The sequence below is a fragment of the Bos taurus genome, chromosome 4 (assembly GCF_002263795.3).
Source record: "Bos taurus isolate L1 Dominette 01449 registration number 42190680 breed Hereford chromosome 4, ARS-UCD2.0, whole genome shotgun sequence".
In the NCBI taxonomy this organism is placed as follows: domain Eukaryota; kingdom Metazoa; phylum Chordata; class Mammalia; order Artiodactyla; family Bovidae; genus Bos; species Bos taurus.
In genome coordinates, this window is record NC_037331.1 from 94,802,024 (window position 1) to 94,824,658 (window position 22,635).

General features: G+C 39.4%; 1 long non-coding RNA gene across 31 annotated transcripts in view; it reads right to left on the reverse strand.

Annotated features, from left to right (window-relative positions):
• LOC107131356 (uncharacterized) overlaps positions 1-22,635 on the reverse strand; it is a 248,533-nt gene that overhangs the window by 200,530 nt on the left and 25,368 nt on the right. For 25 of the 31 annotated variants that reach the window (XR_009494353.1, XR_009494360.1, XR_009494356.1 and 22 more), the window contains exon 2: positions 20,957-22,635. This exon is cut by the window's right edge and continues 24,107 nt beyond it. The exons of 3 other annotated variants lie outside the window; for them this stretch is intronic. This is a non-coding gene — a long non-coding RNA (uncharacterized lncRNA). 3 more of the 31 variants (XR_009494344.1, XR_009494336.1, XR_009494338.1) reach the window with 2 other exon arrangements.

The following is a 22,635-nucleotide window of genomic DNA, read 5'->3' on the forward strand; positions in this document are numbered from 1 at the left end:
CTCCCAGGCCAGGTTCCCGCGGCCTCCTCAGGCTCTGGGGAGCCCAGTCCACGTGAGCTGCACTCCTGGGTCTTTTACATAACTGTGGTTGAAGATATTTTTCACAAGGTTCTTTAAACAAAGATTCACGTGATAAATTTCTGCTCAACTTTAGTTCCAGGAAATGTTTGGTTTCTGCAGCTGTTTATATGCTTCCGGTTGTCAGGACATGAAAACGACATAATTCTGTTTCTTTTTCTTACTTGAGCAACTAGAAAATGTGAAATCAAAGATATTGCCCAAATCTCTCACCACTGACAGATGGGAATACTTAATCCTTCAACTTCTTTTAGTTGAGATTGGTTTTACTTTTTTATAAATTTACTTTACCTTTTTGGCCTGAAATGTATAAGTTGCTTTAAGTGTTTGCAGAAGCAATGAAAGTTGCTAAATATAAAACATAAAAGACATATATAATGTTTGACATGCTTATACATCCCAGAATAAAATTCAAAAAACAGAGAAAATACACTGAGAAGGCACAAACGCCCAGAATTAAACTGTTATATAAAAGATACAGAAGATTCCACAGAGAAACGAAACAGCACTCTATCCTGTTTAAACCCGGTTAACCAGTTTGAATACTCAAATAGGTTCTTGGTTGAACCTCCCTAGCAATACTAAAAAGTCTGAAATTTTTACAAAGTATTTTAGTAAGAGAGCTCTCAAACATTATTTTGAAAAATAAAAACATTTTAGAAAAGTGAATTAAACTAGGTTTATGACAGGTGTATGCTTGAAGTCACTTCATTTGTAAAATAGTCCAGATTACAGGTGTGCGTTCTATAACCATAATCAGCCAAGAACTGTTTCTAGTTCCTTCACTTCTTTTTAATACTGAGGTTCAGTAATAAGTCAATAAAGTATTAAGTGATAAAAGTATCCATCCAATAAATAAGTATTTATTATAATTTTTATATTCTTTTCTCAAAGCATTTATAACCTATAAAAAGGCAGACATTATAGCAAAATTATATCTTACAAATATGAACGTTCCAACAAGAGAAAAAAAGGATGAAATTATGTAGGCCATAAGTTTGTACTTATACTATCTGACTGATACAGAAAAAGAGAGAGCCAATCAATTGTAAAATGCACACTAGCCATGATGCAATGATATGTCTCAGGAGAAACAGAATTTGCCCTGGTATGCAAATCTGAGAAATATTTCTCTAGCAGATCACTATACAATAATACACTGGGGTCTTTAATACTATCCCTGACAGGCTCATCCAGCAGTCTCTTAGAGCATACAACATACAGTAAAAACATAAAGCTCTTAAGATTATCTGGATGAATAAAAAAGACAGAAAACCTAGAAAGTCTGTCTAATACAACTTTCTGTGACGATATTCTAGATATTCTAAATCTATACTGTCCAGTACAGTAGCTACTGCCGCTGCTGCTGCTAAGTCACTTCAGTCGTGTCCGACTCTGTGTGACCCCATAGACGGCAGCCACCAGGCTCCCCCATCCCTGGGATTCTCCAGGCAAGAACACTGGAGTGGGTTGCCATTTCCTTCTCCAATGCATGAAAGTGAAATGTGAAAGTGAAGTCGCTCAGTCGTGTCCAACTCTTCGCGACCCCATGGACTGCAGCCTACCAGGCTCCTCCATCCATGGGATTTTCCAGGCAAGAGTGAGGCTAAGACAACCAAGAAACTGAATTTTTAATTACTTTTAATTTTAAAAAATTTTATTTAATTTTTATTTTAATAACTATATTATAAGGCAAATACCTACCCACTGGACCATATAGGTCTAAAACATTAGTTATCAAACTTGTTTTAGTAGCAAAACCATTTTTGAGTTGACAAACATACACCAAACCTAATATATTAAAAAAAAGTAAATGGTATATTATATATAAGTTCAAATTTATAATATTAATATAGTCAATGTGAATATGGAGAAGGCAATGGCAACCCACTCCAGTACTCTTGCCTGGAAAATCCCATGGATGGAGAAGCTTGGTGGGCTGCAGTCCATGGGGTCGCTAAGAGTCAGACACAACTGAGCGACTTCACTTTCACTTTTTACTTTCATGCATTGGAGAAGGAAATGGCAACCCGCTCCAATGTTCTTGCCTGGAGAATCCCAGGGATGGGGGAGCCTGGTGGGCTGCCGTCTATGGGGTTGCACAGAGTTGGACATGACTGAAGCGACTTAGCAGCAGCAGCAGCAATGTGAATATGAGTTTTCCAGTGGCTAAAAACTAGAAATTGACAGTTATAAGTGAGAGTTATAAACTCAAATCAGTCTCAGTAAACACTTACTTCTGTATTTCGCTTGGATGCACTGTGCACTATGAGAGACTTACAGCTACACATTCTGAGCTACCCAATTACCAAAAGCCACACATAGCAGCCATCTACTCAGAAAGCATAAGAAGAAAGCACAGCATGCCAGCAGGGAAGCTTCAGGTGTTTCTCTTCATGGGAAGAGTCATCCCAGAAGTTCACATGGCCAAATAAGAAGCTATTCTCTTGGGCATTCAGATGACAGCTCAGATGCAAGGAAATGAGAATCACAGGGTCACAGTGACTTAGAAGCCTTCTGTCTCAAACAGAAACGAATACCTCAAAAATGATCTTAGCCACAGCCTCCAGGTCCCCATGAATTTCATACTCATCGCTGAAAAGTGCCCCTCCCAGGGAAGCTCAAAGTTATTGCTTCTAATCAAGAATTCAGAGTTCACATATAGCTCCTCCCAGACCAAACACATTCACCAATAAAGGTCATTTTCACCATTAGCAATGTTGCCTAGTAACACGGTTAACTTTCCATTTTTATCATAATTCAGAGGAACTGAATAGAAAGTTCATCCAGGGTTACTTTTGTCCTGAGAGAATGAGAATGGCTCTGTTAATTCTTTACCCACCTTCATGATTAAAAAAATAATAATCCTAGCATATCAAGAATAAAAAAGAACTTCCTTAGCTTCTTTCAAAAACCTGTAACAAAATCGTATTAGTGATTAAATACTGTAAGTATTTCCTTTAAAAGCCAGGAAATTAGACCAAGAAGACTATAACCATAACTTCTGTTCAAGGCACAGTGGTCCTAATCAATGTAACAGAAGAAATCAAAATGAGATATAAAATTTTAAATGAAATGATAAAAATTTCTCTAAGTGATAATTTATACAGGGACTTATGAAGACAAGATATTAAAAGTAATATAAAAACAAAATCATTAATGTTGCTAGATATAAGGTTAATATACAAAAACTAATATAATTCCTAGAAGTCACAGAACATAATTTGGTAATTTAACTAGGAAAAGCTACCATTTAAAATGTCAACTTAATAAAAAAAAAAAAAACAGTTCATATAGTAAAAAGACTTGTAGCAGCTGCCTGAGGTATGGGGTGGGGGGAAGTAAAATGAGGAAGGGGGTTTCAGGGTACAAATAGTCATGGGGATGTAACATACATCCCCATGATGCTAATTGGTGATTAGAGACACTAATACTCTACTGCATATTTGAAAGTAACTACGAGAATGAATCTTGAAAGTTCTCATCATAAACAAAAAAATTGTGTCATTAGATATGGCAACATGTCACCTGAACTTACTGTGGTGGTGAATTTGTAATATATACAAAAATAAAAATCATTACATTGTGCAAGTGAAACAACTATAATATTATGCAACTACACTTCAATAAGAAAGGAAAAAGGAAAGGTAAGGAGGGAAAAGAACAGAAAGAAAGAAACAGAAAAAGAAAGAAGGCAACTAAAAGATACAAGCTTTCTAATAATAAATTTCCAGTAATGAAACTAACAAGAAAGTTATCAGGTGCATAGGAGGAAATCAGTGTTGAGTAAATAAAAAAAATATACCATGTTTATAGACAAAGACCTAATTAATATTCTTAAATTGAGTGGAATTTCACTATGATTCTAATAAAACTCTCTACAAGGTCTTTCATGGATAAGTTGGTCCTTCCTGTGGTCATGTATGGATGTGAGAATTGGACTGTGAAGAAGGCTGAGCACCGAAGAACTGATGCTTTTGAACTGTGGTGTTGGAGAAGACTCTTGAGAGTCCCTTGGACTCCAAAGAGATCCAACCAGTCCATTCTGAAGGAGATCAGCCCTGGGATTTCTTTGGAAGGAATGATGCTAAAGCTGAAACTCCAGTACTTTGGCCACCTCATGTGAAGAGTTGACTCATTGGAAAAGACTCTGATGCTGGGAGGGATTGGGGGCAGGAGGAGAAGGGGACAACAGAGGATGAGATGGTTGGATGGCATCACTGACTCGATGGACCTGAGTCTGAGTGAACTCCGGGAGTTGGTGATGGACAGGGAGGCCTGGCGTGCTGTGATTCATGGGGTCGAAAAGCGTAGGGCACAACTGAGCGACTGAACTGAACACAAAATTCTTAAGAAAAATAGAGCTAAGAATAAATAGCCTTGCCAAACTTGAAGGAGAACACAGGCAACACACCCTCCAGAATGTTAGGTTTTATACTGAACCATGGTAAGTTACACAGTACAGACAAATGGAAGTCATAGAACACCTACAGAAAAACATGTGTGTTTGGAAATTTGATATTTAACAGTGATAGTGCTGCAAATCAGGGGGGAAAGGATGGACTATCAAACAGTGGTGCTAAGACATAAGCCATCTATAAGGAAGTAAAATTAAACCCATGTTTCACACCATACAAAAACATCATCAGGCAAACTAAAGAGATAAATGTGAAAAAAAATTAAAACTTTTTAGAAAAAAAAATCCTTGCTGTAACGAGGGCTTTTAAAAATGAGATACAAAAAGCAAAAATCGAAGTAGAAGACCAATAAATATTACTATGTCAAATTTTTTTAAACATTCTAAACAATAAAAGATTCAAACTTTAAAACAAATGAAAAAAATTAAGCCACGGACTGAGAAAAGATAGTTTAATAACCAACAAAGTGTTAATTTACAGAATACATGAAAAACTCCTAAAAAATCAAAAAGTAAACATAAACAATTGAATTGATACAACAGAGAACAACTGTGGGTAGCCAATTAGAAGGAAATCTGAGTGAAAAATACACACAAAGTGTCCACACTTAGTACAAAGAAAATTAACACCAAAATGAGATAGAATTTTATATTAGGCTGGCAAAATATCATATAGTAATAAAAAATTTTAACAGATTCAGCCACTTTGCAGAGCAATTTGGCAATACTTAATAAAGGTAGCGAAGCCTGTATCTGTAACCAAGCAATTCCACTCCTGAGTATGTGTACTAGAGAAACTGGCACGTCCTTAAGGAGGTGTATCTGAGAGTATTTGTTAGCACTCTTTGTAACAGTAAAAAATTGGAAGCAACCCAAACACGAATTAACAGGAGAATGGATAAACATACGGTGGTACAGTCTTAACATGAAATACTACACACATTTAAAAGAATCAAGGACAGCTATAAATACCGAAGATAAACAAATCTTAGCAGAAACACAAAGAACAATGTCAGCTTCGGCACAGCCAGAGATATAATCAATAGACTGAAAAGGCAATCCACAGAATAAGAGAAAACATCTGCATATATATATCTGAATAGTGGTTAATATCCCAACTCTATAAGTATCTTCTACAACTCAAGAGCAAAAAACTCAAGAAACCTTCTATTTAAACAGATTTTTCCTTAAAGAAGACATATAAACAGCCAACAGGTACATGAAAAGATGTTCAACACTACTATCATGATGGAAATGTACATCAAAATCACAATGAGATTATTATCACCTCACGCCTATTAGGATGGCCATTATTAAAAAAAAAAAAAAAAAAACAGAAGTAACAAGTGCTGGTAAGTATGTGTATAAACTGGAATCCTTGTGTGCAGTCGCTGAGAATGTAAAATGGTACAGTTGCTATGGAAAACAGTAGTGGCTGCTCCTTAAAAAATTAAAAACAGAACTACCAAATGATTCCACAGTTCCACCTGTGGATCTTTATTCAAAAGAATTTAAAGTGGGATCTCATAGGGGTATCTATACTCCCATGTTCACTGCAACATTATTCACAATAGCCAAGAGGTAGAAACAATCTAAATGTCTTCATTTAGGAAATGTCTTCTGATTCATTCATCAGTGGGTGAATGAATACAGAAAACGGGTTGTAAACATACAATGGAATATTATTCAGCCATAAAAAGAAGGAAGTCCTGTCATATGTGTCATGGATGAACCTTGAGGACATTACGCTAAGTGAAATAAGCCAAATACAGAAAAACAAACGGTGCATGATTCCACTTATATAATAAGGTAGCTGCTGCTGCTACTGCTAAGTTGCTTCAGTCGTGTCCGACTCTGTGCGACCCCATAGACGGCAGCCCACCAGGCTCCCCATCCGTGGGATTCTCCAGGCAAGAACACTGGAGCGGGTTGCCACTTCCTTCTTCGATGTGTGAAAAGTGAAGTCGCTCAGTTGTGTCTGACTCGCGACCCCATGGACTGCAGCCCTCCAGGCTCCTCCGTCCATGGGATTTTCCAGGCAAGAGTACTGGAGTGGTGCCATTGCCTTCTCTTAATAAGGTAGCTAAAGCAGTCAAATTCATAGAAGTAGGAAGTAGAAGAGTGGCTGCCACAAACTGGAGGGGAGCGGCAAATGGAGGTGCTGTTCAGTAGGTGCAGAGGTTCAGTCATGCAAGATGAAGAAGTTCTAGAGCTCTGCTGCCCGGTACTGTGTGTGGAGTTAATAATAATGTACCACACACTTAAAATTTTAAGAGGGAAGATCTCATGTGTTTTTCAGCACAACTAAGAAAAAAATGTTTGAAATCATATAAATAATACTATATACACGTGTGTGTGTGTGTGTGTATATATTTATATATGTATGTATGCTCAGTCACTTCAGTCGTGTCTGACTCTTTGTGACCCTATCGACTGTCCTCTGCCCACGGGATTCTCTAGGCAAGAATACTGGAGTAGGTTGCTATGCCTTCCTCTAGGGCATCGTCCCAACCCAAAGATTGAACCCGCATCCCCTGAGTCTCCTGCATTACAGGCAGATTCTTTACCCATTGAGCCACCTGGGAAACCCCATACACATGTATGTATGAATATGTATGTATACAGTTGTATACAAAGGCAGTAAGAGCATAAAGTACTCTTATTGTGTGGAGTATTAAACACTAAATTCAAGACAGAGGTTTCAAACTAGTAAGGAGGAAGAAAGGAGAATGGGGCCAAAAATGCTAAACAGGAAGTTTCTATTTTCTCTGTGATATTTTATTACTTAAAAAAAAATATTTTAAAACTGATAATATTTAAACAAATATTTTAAAACTTATAGTATTTGATAATTTATTTTTACTTTCAATTTGTTTTTCTGTATGTTTGAAATATATTATTACAGAAACAAATTTTTTATAACCTAGTAAATATTAAGAACATTTTCTTCCTTTTTAAGCAATTGGTATAGTTCATCTTCTCTAATAACGAAAGATTCCATGGGGGAGGATGGGCCTGAAATTATATCAAAATTGAGTTTGTGTGTAGATTCACTCTTCTCAGAAGAGAAACCACAGATTTCATCAAAGGGGTCTGTGACTCAAAATGTTGAGAACCATGAACATAACTGTTGATATTTGCCATTTTTCAGCAGGCAACAATAAAACAGAACCCCTGGGTACTTACCTGAAAAAAAAATGAAAATGCCAACTTGGAAAGTGAACATTCCTGCGTTCACTGCGGTATTATTTACAACAGCCAAGACATGAAAACAAACTAAGTATACAATGACAAATAAATAGAGAAAATGTAGCATATATACACAATGTAATATTATTCAGTCATAAAAAAGAATGAAATTTTGCCTTTTCTGACAACACGGATGGACCTCGAGGGCACTGTGACCAGTGAAATAAGTGAAGTGAGACAGAATAAAACAAATTCTGTGTGATTGCACTTACATGTGGAATCTAAAAAAAAAAAAACAACAAAACACCAAGCTCACAGTACAGAGAACAGACTGGTGGCTGCCAGAGGCGGGGGGTGGACGAGTAGGCAAAACGGGTAAAGGAAGTCAAAAGGTACGAACTTTCCAGTTATGAAAGCCCTGGGGATGGAACGTATGGCCGACAACCATAGTTAACAACACTGTATTGCATATTGGAAAATTGCTAAGAGTTGATCTTAAAAGTTCTCATCACAAGAAAAAAAAATCCGTAAATATATATGTTGACAGACATTATCTAATCATGTGATCACTTCCCAATATATACAAATATTGAATCATTATGTTGTACACCTGAAATTAGTATCTGTTGACTATACCTCAAAAAAAAAATCAAATGTGAATTTGAATCAAGCAATGTGTTTCTAACCTTTTTCTTAGTTCTGATTTTGTTTATATGCTCTTTTTACTTTATGTATGTTTGCTGCAGAGTTGTCTCAAGTCTGAAACTCTCTCTGAAAAAAAGGGGCAAGCTATCAATTAAAAAAAAGAAACACCCTTTAAGAAATCCCACCAAATGAATGTAAAAATATACAAAATAGAAGAATCATTTGGAACAAACTTAAACACTGACACAGCAGCCTTGGATCAGGTGTCAAGACAAACAGTTCCATTTACTGACTTTAGTAGGAAGCCTTCACAGAGGGCAGGTTGTGTCCGGGATCTCACCTTTTGACCACAAAAAATCAAATATGATTAAGGAATATGACAGTCACAGGAACAGGTCAGAAACTGGGGGTGGGAAGTATATTGTTGAGGAAAAACTTGCCCCAGATGATTCCTACATTTTCCTACATCCCACCACTAAAGCCCCCAGCCCCCACTACAGTTGAGATCACTCAGTTGAATTTATTCTTTTAAATTATTCAATGTTTGACAAATAAATTTATTGAGCACTTACTCTATCACTGTCAGGAAGGGAGTATTTTTGTATTTCTGTACAGTTAGAGCTTTCTGGGAAAATTTACTAAGACCTGGGTTAAAGGACAAGGCTTAAAACTTAAAAAAAAAAAAAGACTGAAGAGATAGTAAAAGATTGGTCTCCCCTGACTTATCGTTTACATTTCAAAAGGATGATGAAACTGGGGTCATGGAGACATTCCAGAGTTACAGACTCAGAGTCTCTTGTCTTAGGTTACTGACGTCAGTAGTAATCTGTCTTGGCCTCAGAAACCCCATGTCTACTTTCAAGATAACATGAACAAATATAGATGTTAAAAACTTATCAGTCATCAGGCTAGTTCCTAAGGACATAACCATGAATAAGAGTAAGTTCAGAGCACGTGGTCAACCATGGTACCAACAATGCTCCATCACCACATGATACAGCAAGTTCTTGACAGGAGATGTATGAGGAGCTCTGAGAGATCGGAGAATCTAAACCGAGACTGGAGGGGGAAGAGTTAGCCTCCGTCTACAAGTAAGGGAAAATCCCCCAACAGCCAAGCTTCATTATCCTCACACAAGAAATGCCCAAAATGGGTGGCTCAGTCTTGCCAACCAGGGCACAAGTCCCACGAGCTTTTCTACTCTACCATCCTTGGTGTGGCGACTGGTGCTTGGACTAGCTTCTTTTGCGCTCCACCCACAGGAGGCAGAACTGCCTTGCAATGCTTTTTCCTCAGGGAAGAAAACCTTTCTCTAGACACTGCCCCACTTCTGTCTCAGAGGCCAGAACCGGGTCACACGCTCCTGGCTCAAACTAATCAACTGGCAAGGACGGAAGCTTCATGAGGCTGGAGGCTGGGGCCTCAGCCCACCTCCTCCCAAAGCATATGCAGGCAAGAATGTTCTGTTAGAAAAGAAAACTGGGATTCTGTTGGAAAAGGTCTGGTGAAAGGTCATGGGGAAAGCCGCCAGTAGGATGTGCTACAGTCATTAAGGTTAATATTTCCCTTTTGAGAATACTGTATTCAGCATTAACCGGAAATGCAAAGAAATAAAAGACCAGCTTATCCCTAACCAACAGCACACATGTATTTAAATTTTTTTAATAGAGAAAAGCTAAAAATAAGTGAAATTAATATAGTGTGAATGAAGTGCCACAAAGGTTGGGAGACTACAGAGTAACAGAGATTAGAATTTGAAATACCAGAGGCAGTTCTGAAAGAAGAGAATTATGAAATGATGGAGAAGGTGATAATGTTTAAAGGCACAAGGGTAAAACTTTAGGGGTGATTAGGTATGTCTGTTTAGCTATAAGAGAGCCGCTATGGAGAATACTGAAAAAACGCACAGGAAACACAAAGCCCATGAGAGCAGAACCTCCGAGTGTCTGTACTACTGTACAAAGGCACTCAAGACATATCTGTTGAATGAGTGAATGAACAAACAGACTTGGATTTGAAACACTATTTGAAACTACCAAAGGTTTCTAGTCAGAGGACACATGAGATTGAAAGTACTTCTGATAAAAACTCTAGTTTTCAATAAATAGGATGGACTGGAGGAAAAAGGGGAAAAAGACATGGTCAATTAGGAAGCTACTGAAATCCTCCAAGACAAAGGTGGGCAGGGCCTGGATCCAGACTAAAAACCAGAAGTACAATTTTAAAAAGTGCATTCGTAAGAATACACACTTTGCTTATTTTATTTACAATGTCACAAGCATATAAAGAAATAGCGTTGCATATTTTCAACTCATTTATTCCTGCATGATGAAAACTAGGATGACTATCTAGTTTATCTAATCCTCAACCGGGCTTTATACCCTAGAGGTTTCTTTTTCAGCTCCAACAGGAATGAAGCATAACCTGAGTCCTTCAGAATCATGGTCTCTGTGGCCTCCTAGTGCTGGCCATCGAGAATGACAGTTTCGGCACCAAATTTTCTGTGAAAACAAGTTAGGTTCACTCTGTACTCTAGGTTTTCTTCTATACATATATAAGGTATTAATAATTATGTCATCCCTCCAAAGAACATCTTAGACACTATTCACAAGCATACCAGGTCTATGATGGAGGTAAACAAAATATCTACAAAGCTAAGTCACTGGATCATTTATGCTTATGTCTCTAACATCACTTTCTATAACAGTCTCTGAGAAGCTACTGCCAAGAGTTTTTTGTTTTATTCTTGTTTCAAACAAAATTTTAATCTCTGTCCATATCTTCTATGCAATTTATTTTTTATTTCACCCTAGCAACTTTATTTATCCAATCTTCTACTATCGACTATTCACTATAAAAGATAACTCAGTGCTTCCATCTGTCAAAAGACTCAAGTACATTTCCCTAATCAAAGATTCTCTGATCTTCTGATTGGACTGCGAGTACTGCGAGCTTATTAGGTACGCATGACACAGCTTTTGCTGACAAGCAGTCTTGGCCACACACAAACGTGGTTCCACTTCCAGCCAGACCCTGAGTCCCATGGCCACTCTGGGTGGCAGCAGAGACCCTCCAGCTACCCAAGAAAAGACCACTAGGTCTGAGAGGAGGGCTGAGTGCTGATCAGCAGTGCTGTCCATTGAGGATATGATCAGCATCAAACATCCAGATGTCTGTTTCATGCAACTAAAAGGTTTTAGAGATACAAGTAGCATAAGTCTTCATGTCATCTGGACCTCTAATACCATAAATGACAAAGTATTTTAGCAGAAGAATTAAACAACTGGGTCAAGGCCATGTATCCTAACTATATTTAGACATCCAGGGAAGAGATTAGGGAGGAACAAGTGACAAATACATAAAATTTGAGCAAACAATGTCTTCTCTCAAAAAGAAAAAAAAGTTACTAACACGGGAAAACAAAAAGCTGTGCTGGAGAAAAAAAAAAAAAGTAACCATGGATTATATTGCCTCAGGTGTGAATAATGTTTTTATGGTCATAATAATGTAAACACTGATTATTATTCAAAATTAAATTATAGTTACAATGAAAAGGGAGGAGAGTTCCGCACACAGAGCGACAATGCACAAGCAAGAGAAATCCTCTTCCTCTATCATGAAAAGTCAAAGGTAATGCCTAAGACTGAACAATTGAAAACTGGACAAAGAGCAACGTGCTATTTAGAGATGTGGAGGCAAATAACAAAACCATTAGTTCTTGAACTAGAGCTGCACTCCAGACAGCAGGGACTGGGGTGTGGGTAAGAGTCAGGAAATGGCTGAGTTTTATAACAAGCCTTGTACAGCTCCTGGACTCCGAATTCTGTGCATGTATAGCTGAGATTAAAATTAAATTAAAAAGTGACCATGAAGATACTAGAACCTAGTCCAGTTTCTCACTATATAATACTTTTTTAAAATTATGTATTTTTTCGCTTGAAGAAAACATGGATATTTTAACCAAACAATTTAATTTTCTATTGTCCTGCTGGGGCTATTGTGTCTCATTTCATGGAAGCAAAAGAATAAATCAAAAAATCAAATATTCACCAACTGACCTGGAGACATATGAACCTATACTAGATGCTGGGAAAACATACAAGACCTCCCCTGCAAACAGTTGCTCTGTTTTAGAGAAACAAACCCACAAATAAGCTAAAAGCAATGAGACAAGCACCCTAACACTTAACCATTCTGTGAGTCTTGGTTTCTTCATTTGCAAAATGCCTCATCAGGTTTTTGTGAATATTTAATGATTCAGTACATATAAAGTTCTTGGAACACTGCCTGGCAGATTATAAGAAAAATAAGGCCCCAAATACAAACCTTTGTCTGCCTGATTTTAAAGGCCATGATCATTCTGCTATACCACATTTCTGAAATAATCCTGTTCAACTCAAAAACAGAAAATTCTCCTAAAAATGGTATCCAGTAAAAAGACAAACTGTGACTCATTACCTAAGTATATGTAGGGGAGAATAAAATCCGAGGATAAAAAAAACTTTTCCTAGCTCTTTTTTTTCTTTTCTAGTTATTTACAAATATTTGATTTATTTAGAAACTGTCCCCTACAATATGTCTTAGGAGTTCAGTTTAGTTCAGTCACTCAGTCGTGTCTGACTCTTTGCAACCCCATGGAAAGCAGCACGCCAGACTTCCCTGTCCATCACCAACTCCCAGAGCTTGCTCCAATTCATGTCCATTAGGAGTTAGGCATGATTAAAGGTGAAGTTCTTAATTTATCAAGAAGTAAAATGTAGCAGTTATCTTCAACCAGAAAGTAAATTATTTATCACTAGATAGCACTGTACTGGATAATTTTTAAAATTATTTTAGCTTAAGGTTCAACTTACTTATCAAACTAAAAGAATTCTTTCTTTTAACAGAAGAAGGTAAGATTGCATTACTCCTATTTTAAGTTATCTCATGGCTTTGAAAATAAAGATATGGTTTAATGGAAAAGAAAACAATGACATAAGTTAAAAACTATTTTTAAACTATTCTGATATCTTAAATAACTCTTCTGACATTTTCTAAGCAGAAACAATTATGACTGTCTCTGGTTTACAATACAACAAAGAAGTACAGGAACTAAACGCGTGCAGATGTGTACTGTAGCCATCTGACTTAGGAAGAACTACACTTCCCAGAATCCCTGGTCACAAAGGGCTCCAGGCGGAGTTAGCCAAAGAGGATTTCACTTCAGATGCCAGAGGAGGGACTGAGGCAGCCAAAGGATTTCTCTTCTTGGCTAGATGTGGTGACGGACACTGCCACTGCCAGCTCATCCTAACACCCAGTTCCTAACAATCAGTTCCAGCTCATCCCAACACCCCTCTGGTCCATGTCTAGCTCTTTTTTTCTCAAACACGGAACCGACTGACCAATAAAGACCCCAGGTTCACACCAGACAGCTGGCAGAAGACACAGAAGTGGTGTTCTGGAAGTATTTAATTATGGATGAATAATGTTTAGTAAGCTATAATAATGAAGTAAATGAGTTAAGCTTCCCCCCAACACAGTAGCTTCAATGTGTTGATAATGTTCTATTAATTTATAGATTTATATGCCCTTTTCCATGTATCAAACATTACATAATTTTTTTAAAAAAGGGCAATCAGTGATATTAAACATCTGGAGATATTCAAATAAGTTGAGACCACAATGTCTGAACAAAACAGTGAGCTAAGAAATCCATCTCCACCATTTCTTTAATATTTACCAAATTATCATTGAGCAGTTTCATTCACTGTGCATGAAAACCCTCCATCTCTAGTTAGCTATCTTTAATAGTCAGCCAAACTCCTGAGTTTGATAGCTAACCACCAAGATGACTTCTTAGTCTGTTTTATTTTCAGAACTTAAAAAGGAGATGTAGTGCTAGAACCGATGACAAGGATACACAACTGGCTCAAAATTCTGTGTTAAAAAGAGTTGATGAGTTAAATTATCTTCATACTGGTATCAGCCTGATTCAACTCCCTTAACATCTGAGTTATCATAAGGTAATGAAATAAAACATTAAAGAAAATAAGAAATATAACTGCTAGTTCACTTCTGTGGATTAAAAAGCAAAAAAAATCAAGATTCTGTGTTCTGTCCTTTATCTCTGGCAATGTCATTCAGAATCCAACAGTCTGGGTGATTGCTTCCATACAGATAGTTCCCCAAGTCCTATCTCTACCACTGAACTTCTAGCAAAGTCACAATACTCTAGCCCCATAGGGCAGTATTCTCGTCTGTGTGTGCTGTCCAGATTTACAGAGGACTTCCCAAGTTCCTAAGTTTACAAACCATTAGCTCCAGCACTGTGATGAAACAGGTACTATTACACAGATCCTGGTCTTGACATGTCCTAGATGTATAAACTTGGAACCTTTAGAGAGGCTGAGCAGCTTTATCCAGGGTTATATACCTAGTATACGTCAAAATGAGGATCTGAACCCAGGTTGGGTCGGACCACAGAGCCCAAGTTCCCCATCCTCAGTCCATCCTCCGCTCCCATTAGATCACTTGAGAATAACATTTGCCTCTGATTTTGTCATAGTATTCACTCAAAACATGCAATACACTTGTATTTAGTATGTGTTAAGACTTAGCTGTTGACTTAATAAATCCTAAATACATTATGTTGACTAATACACAAATAATAATTTTTAAAAAGCTGGCTTAAAACTCAACATTCAAAAAATTAAGATCATAGCATCCAATCCCATCACTTCATGGCAAATAGATGGGGAAACAATGAAAACAGTGAGAGACTTTATTTTCTTGGACTCCAAAATCACTGTAGATGGTGTCTGCAGCCATGAAATTAAAAGACACTTGCTCCTTGGAAGAAAAGCTATGACCAACCTAGATGGCATATTAAAAAGCAGAGACATTCGTTCACTGACAAAGGTCTATCTTGTCCAAGCTACGGTTTTTCCAGCAGTCATGTATGGGTGTGAGTTTTGGACTATGAAGAAAATGAAGTGAAGTCCAAGTGCAAGTCTTTCAATTGTGTCCGACTCTCTGCAGGCCAGAATACTGGAGTGGGTGCCTGTTCCCTTCTCCAGGGGATCTTCTCAACCTAGGGATTAAACCCAGGTCTCCTGCATTGCAGGTGGATTTTTCACCAGCTGAGCCACAGAGGAAGCCCAAGAATACTGGAGTGGGCAGCCTAGCCCTTCTCTAGGGGATCTATCTGACTCAGGAATCGAACCAGGGATCGAACACCTCAAACCTCAAACCTATTCCAGTCTTAGGATTCCACCTACACTAAGCACAATCATATTATATTATCATACCTCCAGGTTCTACATTCTGTTGATGCTACTGGAGTTCCTTCCTATGTGAATGAATAAATTGCAGGTTTATACCCTTCCTGGACCTACAGCAGTTTAAGTGGGCCAAATCCAGCCATGTTCTGAGCTATGGAAATTAAAGAAGAAATTTTAAGCATCACTTGCTATGTTTAAAAAAAAAAAAAAAGTACTTTTCTACATGTAACACTTGGGTTTTCTCATCCTACCTGAATTAAATGCATCAGTTTTGCCCTGTGAAGATATTATCCTGCTGTCTCTTGTCTGAGAACAAGAATCCCCTACTGATACTCCTTACTGAGTAACAGACTGAGAGTACATCTATTTACTACGAGTGAACCTTGGGACTACAAATGCTATCCATTTGGATTAAGTTTTAAGCACAGTATGGGCAATTTCATGGTAGGCCTAGAAAAAGGACTCTCCTAGGCTTTCCACGATTTCCTTCTCCCTCTGGTCAGCAACTCCTTGAACCCAATACTCTCTGTTAGGATGCTCTACCTCCATTCCCAGACACAGGGTGACCTCTCTGAGTCCTGAGGCAGAGAGAGTCTTTTTCCCCACAGGCCCCAGATCTAGTCCTCTAAGGACAAAGCTTTCCCCCCAGCCACTAGACCCACCGCTGCACCACTCGGTGTCCCCTTTCAGAGACTCCTTCTCCTTGAGCATATATACTCAGCCTCACCCACCTGTTCTCTTTAGCCTGGGTCCTTGCTAGGTCATTTTTTCTATAACTCTCTCTGTCCAGCATCACCGACTCACCTGACTCAGCAAGGGTCACACAAAGGTATACTTTAAAGGTATCTTTGCTTTATCTTGAGCATTGTTCTTTCATTTACATCTGAATAAAACAATAAGTTATAAACATTTTATTGTGGTTTAAGTCCCTGACTCCAGGTAGGCAAGTGCCTGCCTTATCCATGATTTTTACGATGAGATATTTTTCACTATGGATATTAATTAGTTGCTTTTAAATGTATGCAGTCAGAACAACAGAAGAGCCTTGAAATAAAGCACAAGAGATTCCGTACTTCCTAATTACCTGGATACTAAAACAGTTAAACATGTACCAATGACAAGGGTTATAAAATTTCTGTCAATATTAAAAAAAATAAATAAAATGGACAGAAAACAATTATCTATCCTTGATGACTTGGTATCATTTGCCTGAAGGAAGAATTTAGGGTGTTTTATAGTCCCTCTGACTTAAGTCTTTGTTTTCATCATTACTTTAGAAGGTAATCTGATCCACTCCAATGGTCCCAGAGAACCACTTATCCTTTTCCAAGCATCCACTATAAGACTGAACCTGGCTTTGGTACTCTTCTTTCTTTAAACTCACTCCAAAAATGGGCTTCAGAGAATGACTTTCTAAAGTCAACACAAACTTCAGACTTCAGATCTCTCTTAGCAACTGATCACAGAACTCAAAAACTCAGTGGTGCTCTCCAAGCTTTCAAAGCAAAACACTGAACAAAAATGCAGAGATAAGCGCAGCCTTCAAACAACACTGAAGCCCACTGGCTTACTTCCATGAAGGTCCCGAGTTCTAGAAATAACTGTTCTGTAAATGACCTTTTTTACTTTGTCAGGATCATCCACTTAAACAACCTTGGTATGTCACTATCATTGCTTAGGTCTTTTTTTAAAAAAAAAAGGTTTTTCATTGACACAAGACAGAAAATTTAAGAATTCAGAGAAACACTCATAGGTTAAAAAAAACACAAAACTATATATACTATTTATACATATACAGAAGCATACTACCTTATGCCAAAATAAAGACCTTCCCACTACCCTTTTCCTGAATCTACCTCCGATTTCAAATTGTTTTTAAGGTGGTCTATACATACTCATTGTCTATGCTCATTAACGCCCACAGCACCTAGCCACTGGAATGAAGCCTCTGACTTGATCCAATTCAATGGCCTCATCCTACCTCTCATCCCAACTTGACCCCTTGATGGCATCTGATATTGACCACTTCCCTTTCTTATAAACTTTTTGTTATTGGAATACAGCTGATTAGCAATGTTGTGATGGTTTCAGGTGAACAGCAAAGGATCTCAGCCATACCGATGATAACATGTATCCATTCTCCGCCAAACTCCCCTCCCATCCAGGCTGCCAATAACACTGAGCAGAGTTCCAATAAAACAATACAGTAGGTCCTGGCTGGTTATCCATTTTAAATACAGCATGACCACTTCCCTTTTGGAAGCTGTTCTTCAATGGGCTTTTCCTTCCCTTTAAAGGCTGGCATGTCCAGGGGTCCTTTGCATGGGCTGCCCTCATTATGCCCAGCTATTTCCCCTTTAGTAATCTCGCCCATTCACACAATGTGACTCCACCACCCACATCTCTCCTAAACTTCGGAGTCACATTGCCAATGGTCTGCTAGTTGTTGCCATTTCAATGCCCCCCCTTTTCAGATGTCCAAAACCAAGTCCAAGCTTCCTCTCATCCAATGGCTGCTGCTGCTGCTGCTAAGTTGCTTCAGTCGTGTCCGACTCTGCAACCCCATAGACGGCAGCCCACCAGGCTCCCCCGTCCCTGGGATTCTCCAGGCAAGAACAATGGAGTGGGTTGCCATTTCCTTCTCCAATGCATGAAAGTGAAAAGTCATGTCCGACTCTTAGCGACCCCATGGACTGCAGCCCACCAGGCTCCTCCGTCCATGGGATTTTCCAGGCAAGAGTACTGGAGTGGGGTGCCATTGCCTTCTCCACATCCAACAGCTAGAGGATTCAAAAATCAGCAGCCATTTGCTACTCTTCCATCTCTCTCACAACTGCTACATGGAGCTCTAGTCCATAAATCTCACGAACTCTACCTCCCAAAGCATACTCCACCTGGTCTCCTCTTCCACACCTCCACTGTCAGTGCTCTAATCCAGGCCCTTCATCTTGCTCATCTGGACCACTTCGTTCACTCATGTCCTAACTAGTCCATTCTCTTTAGTTTATCCCCATCCAGTCCAATTTTCACACTGCTGCCAGAGCATTTTTCTAAAATGGTGAAACGGTGCCATTCCTACGATTTTAAAATCTCCAATGGTTCCCCACAATCAACAGGGCAATGACTAACTATCAGGATTACAAACTCGGCTCCTTCCAATCTCATTTCCTACCACGTGTCTACTTACCAACTCCCAGGAGCCTCAAGCTCCTTCTCAACTTCTCAAACAGTGATCCTCGGACCTCTATGGCTGGTACACCCTGCTCCTTCTTCTCCACGAGGTGAGCAGCTGCCTACCCATTTCCCAACCTCCCCAGGCTACACTGGGCACAGGCTTTCAAGGTGGTCTGGTGTGTGAGGCTCTGCTGTGACATGTACTACACAGTCTCATCCATCCACACTTGGCTCTCGCTCCCGAGCCGTGGCTGAAACCTATTCGGAGGAGCATCTCAAGGTCACGAAGTCCACTCTATTCATTTTTTCAGTCTACAAAAGATTCTCTGCGGCTCACGTGATCTGTCTCCCTAGCCACCAGATCTCTTGACCATCGAAGTGCAGCAATACCCCTGCCATGCTGGTGGTGTAGACACTACAAGGCGTGGGAAATCAGTCGTGTGTTCATTCCACTAACACTCATTAGACGTGGGGAGGCAATGGCACCCCACTTCAGTACTCCTGCCTGGAAACTCCCATGGACGGAGGAGCCTGGTGGGCTGCAGTCCATGGGGTCGCTGAGGGTCGGACACGACTGAGTGACTTCACTTTCACTTTTCACTTTCATGCATTGGAGAAGGAAATGGCAACCCGCTCCAGTGTTCTTGCCTGGAGAATCCCAGGGACGGGGGAACCTGGTGGCCTGCCATCTATGGGGTCACACAGAGTCGGACATGACTGAAGTGACTTAGCAGCAGCAGCATCCACAGGTGAGTAAGACTCGACTCCTTCCACTAAGGAATTCATAGTCCAGTAGAGAAAACAAACACCTCAATAGACATTTACATAACATGTTGGAGGAGACCAGGGATAGAGTGATTCCCAGGACATTCTGGAGTCAAGGGATCCGGAGAAGGACGAGGAACCCAGCAAGGTGTGGAGCACTGGGAATGGGAGAAGGCCACTGGAGGAAGGGTCTGGGACTGATGGTGCTCCAAGTGAGTCTCAGAGAACATTAGGGAGAGAGGAGGGGACAGAACGGACGGAGGCAGGAAAAGGGAAATACATCAATTAATCACACCAACTGCTTTTTCGCTGCCTAAGTACAAGTAGTAGAAGTCATGAGACAGTCCTTGAAAATATATCCATACATTTAACTGTGAAAATAAACAACAAAATCGGCATTCTCCTAGGACACACTTTCTCACTTTTTGTCTGTCCCTCTCTCTCATAGCCACTGACATAAAATCTTAATACATATAATGAAAACTAGATGTAAGAGTCGTCGTGGCAGTACTGACATGTTTAGAGCCCATGTTTCTCATTTCATGCTTCCTCTAACAGTTTCTTCTTTTCTGCACTCTCCACCCCAAAGCTTCTCAGACTTCCCTCACTCCTGATGGCTTTCTCCCCCTCCCCTGCCTCTCAGCTCTTCCTATGCCCACCTTCCATGCACAATGCAGAACTAGCATACATCTTTTAATGCTGCCCTATTTATTCAGAGACCATGTTACCATGAGCAGTCAGTTCTTTTTGTGCTAGTATTTATCAGCAATAGTTCTGTTTTTCTTTTTCCACAGGATAAAGTCTACTCTTTAATTCAGAACGCTAATTTAGTTTCTCAAAGTCTTTAGAAGACTCAAAAGTTATTCTTAAAGAAAAAAATAGTCCTCTTAGGGAAAAAAAATCAAAATAATCATCATCACTCTATGTAGGAGAAAAAACTCAGATGTCATTTCTGGCTATGTCAGTGTTCTACTACATAATTCCTTGGCCCATCTGATCTCAAGTCCTTATAGAAATCTTAAACTATTTCACATACAGTGATTCTTAAAATATTTTCACTTTTTTTTGTTCCACCTTACTGACAATTCCTTTACTACCTTGAAAGCTGATTAAATACATATACAGACACACAACATAAAAGAATTCAAAATGATCTGTCACTTTAGTGTTTCTATTTGTCAGCAGCTGTATTAATCAGATTCACTAATCACCTCTGCAAGTTCAGTGAACACCACCAATGAATAACAGAATTGTGCTTCAAGCTGAGATAAGAAAAAGGGAAAACAGGTGACCCCTTGCTTGGATCTCATCTTGAAGCCACACTAGGGGGAAGGGAAAGGAAGGGAGGGGGGAAAAGCACAGATAAGAACAGTCAAAACAGTATGAGAAGTGAAAAAAAATCAGAAAGTAAGTTGATTTCACTCACAGTTAAGAGTCCCTGAAAACAAGTGAAGGAAAGTCGTACTGCATCCCTCCAGCCAAGAACTGAGCAAAAGTTCCACTCCAGGAAGGCTTGGTGGTGCTAAAAGGAGGCAAGAAGGATGTAAGATCTCAGAATCTAAGCGATGAAAGGCATGCCAGCCACTCATCCTCCCACTTTAGGCACATTTTTTTAAAAAGTTAATCATCGAATTAAATGTTATAATCCAATTTCCAAAATTGTTCTACTTCACTTAAACTGCTGTCACCTGTAATAATCTTACAGGCAGATGCATTCATTTCAAACATCACTCTTTTCAGATTCCTTGATATCTGAAGTTCTCCATCACGTCACCGTTTTTGTTCTTATCAGGAACACAGCCAGATCTTTCTCTAATGCTACAGATCCAGCTCCTCTTAGTTCAGTCACTCAGTCATGTCTGACTCTTTTCAACCTCATGGACTGCAGCATGCCAGGATTTCCTATCCATTACCAACTCCGGAAGCCTACACAAACTCATGTCCATTGTGTTGGTGATGCCATCCAACCATCTCATCCTCTGTTGTCCCCTTCTCCTCCTGTCTTCAATCTTTCCCAACACCAGGGTCTTTTCCAATGAGTTGGTTCTTCGCATCAGGTGGCCGAAGTCGTGGAGTTTCAGCTTCAGTAGCAGTCCTCCAAAGAGTATTCAGGACTGATTTCCTTTAGGATGGACTGGTTGGATCTCCTTGCAGTCCAAGGTACTCTCAAGAGTCTTCTCCAACACCACAGTTCAAAAGCATCAATTCTTTGGTGCTCAGCTTTCTTTATAGTCCAACTCTCACATCCATACATGACTACTAAAAAAATCCTAGCTTTGACTAGATGGACCTTTGTTGGTAAAGTAATGTCTCTCTTTTTTAATATGCTGTCTAGGTTGGTCACAGCTTTTCTTCCAAGGAGCAAGTGTCTTTTAATTTCATGGCTGCAGTCACCATCTGCAGTGATTTTGGAGACCCCCCAAAAAAGTCTCTCACTGTTTCCATTGTATCCCCATCTATTCGCCATGAAGTGATGGGATCAGATGCCATGATCTTAAGTTTTCCAAATGTTGAGGTCTAAGCCAACTTTTTCACTCCCTTCTAACCAGACTCCAGACCATGGTTTCCCCCAGAGATTTGGTCTTCAGTTCTCTGGTCTGCCTCTCTGTACACTCATCCCTTGAAGAGTGTAACCCTCACTTCACATGAGGGTTAAACTTCACATTAAGTTTCCCTCTTTAGCTAGACATTTCAACATGAGACCTGGTTCATGTTTCAAGGGCTTAGGAATTTCCCCTTCAATGTTCAAAACCAGACAAGCACCCTTATCCCCTCAGAATTGTTTTCTCTTTCCAGTTACTACATGCCTGATCATTCTGCAGGCCAGAAAACCTTGAAACCACTTTTTACTCTCATCTCCCTCTCTTTCTGCAGCACCCCTGTTCTCTCTCATCTCCCCAGCCAGCTCCACCATTAACCCTACTGCTGGATTACTGCACTAAGGTCAATCTGTTTGTCCCTTTCTTCAATTATTCTTTGCCACTGCTACCAGATTAATCTGCTAGATACTGTGGTAGTCTTTGTTTCAAAATCATACACCCCTCCTTTTCTTCAGAACACAGATAGTGGAGTGGTTTTAAAACGTCCCCAGATTCTTTGACACAC